The following is a 2,230-nucleotide window of genomic DNA, read 5'->3' on the forward strand; positions in this document are numbered from 1 at the left end:
GCGACCAAATTGATTGAAGATCTTGAGTTCTAGCCTAACTTTTCAGCTTGTTTAGAATGTTACGTGAGACTGCGGGATGAACATACAGCCCGTGAGGAAACGGTACCCAAAGAGGTCATTGTCTTCGAGCATGACAAGGCGCAAGCCATCTTCCTGAAAACCTTGAAAGGAGCCGGGTACACCAACTACAAAGTCTCAGCACTGAGCAAGAGACATCCCACCTTTCTTGCTCCTTCCTCCATCTCTTTCCCCTTTTCGGAGAAAGCACTAGACTTTGCCGACAAGGCAGTCGACGAGGGTAAACACAGCCCAACCCTAGAGGAATGCAAACCATTCTCTCTAGCACTGCCTACCTGCGAGGAGAAGTGGAAGGATGTCCACCTAACCTTCTCCCTCTTTAAGTTGGATCCAGAGACAGCAGGCCAGCAGTTCAATGAGAACCTTTCGAAGTTGCCAGACCATCTTCTGAGGAGGGAACAGGAGACGAAGGAGAGACTTGTGGCCTCCCTTTCTCATCAGAACTGCCTGGAAATGAGTGCAGGTCTACAGAACGCCCCAGAAATGTTCATTTTCCTGGCTAAGTCCCACATGAGTACCCTTGTGAAAGACTTATATGCTTTCCATAGAGCGAGGAGACCCTGCAGAGAGTTCGTTTTGGCCTCAGCGACCATAAGACACGAACGAAGGAAACTGATTACCTCGAACATATGGGGTAAAGACCTTTTCCCACAGGAACTGGTCCAAGAGATCATAGCCAGAGCAACCACAGAGAACTGGAACCTTCTCCAAAAGTGGGGCTTGAGCTCAAAGAGGAAATCTTCCTGGGACGGAGGTCCCCACCCTAAGAATAAAAAGGCAAGGAGACCACGCAGACCTGCACAACTTTCTGCTGTGACTATGACCACGATGCCTCGGTTCTAGGACAATTGCCAGGAGGACAATAGCCAACCGGACAATTGCCATTCGGATAATTGCCAGTTTCAGTGCCATGCGGATAATTACCAGTAGGACAATTACCAGCCGGACAATTTCCATGCTTAACAATTATTTTCGGTCCTAGGTGATTATCTTGGTTAGAGATTTTTGTAAATATTTCTTTCTGTATTATTTACTTCCAAACTTCAGAAATTTTTGTGAATATTTCTATTTCCAAACTTCAGTAGTGAAAATGTTTATTTGTATACTTCAGGCCTTTTAAATGATTTCTACCATCAAAAGTGAGCGTGGCAAAGATATTCTCGTTGATGCTCTACAGTATATGTATCATAAAAATGGATCTAATAGCGATAAGTCCATAATCTAATGGGAATCTGCAAAGAGAAAACAAAACTCATGTAAAGCTAGAGTGCACACAAAATCTAAATCAGAAAACTACGAGTTGATAGAAACTACCGACGAACATAATCATGAAGCATCTAAAAGTACTGTTGATGCTAAGAGTACTGTTGCAAAGTTAAGAGATGATGTTGCATCGAATAATTTTACCACAAGATCATTAGTTGCAAGCTGCTTTTCGACATTGGATACTTGCTCACGGGCTGAAGTGCAAAACGTCCAGCATCTTAGTAGAAATGTTCGTCGATGGAGGCAACAAACTATAAGTGCTCCAGCAATCGCTAGGGAAAGGATCGGTTTTTGCATTCCAACAAATTTTCAACATCTTTCATCTGGAGAAAAGTTTTTTTGCAGTATGATTCGGGAGCTGAAGTCCATAATCATATTCTGATATTTGCTACTGAAGTTGGGTTGGATCATTTAAGGAGGTATAGAAACTGGGAAGCTTATTTTAAAGTTACTTACATAGGAGTGATGAGAGGAAGAGGCGGAAACGGTAGAAGAGCCAGTCCATTATTTCCAATTTCGATTTGGAAAATGCACGTAAAAACTCAAATGTGTATGCCACGAACGAACAATATTCTCGAAGGATTCCACAGTGCTTTATCAAATAATGCTGAACAACACCCTCATATTTGGAAACTTATAGATCGTCTCACGAAAGAGGAAGTTTTATCGCAAACAAAAGTGATTCAAATGGAAAGAGGAGATGAGAGACCTACTAACACAAAATACAAGATCAACAAGAGTTTAGAGCAGATAGTCAGCCGCTATAATCCTGACGATAAAATCACCTTTGTTAGATCTATTGGTTATAATGTACATATTTTCTAAAGTATGATAAAAGTGTTATAGATGTGCTTTGTAAATAAATGTTTCTTGAACTATTTTCGAT

Source organism: Palaemon carinicauda, chromosome 4 (assembly GCF_036898095.1).
Source record: "Palaemon carinicauda isolate YSFRI2023 chromosome 4, ASM3689809v2, whole genome shotgun sequence".
NCBI classification, from domain to species: Eukaryota; Metazoa; Arthropoda; class Malacostraca; order Decapoda; family Palaemonidae; genus Palaemon; species Palaemon carinicauda.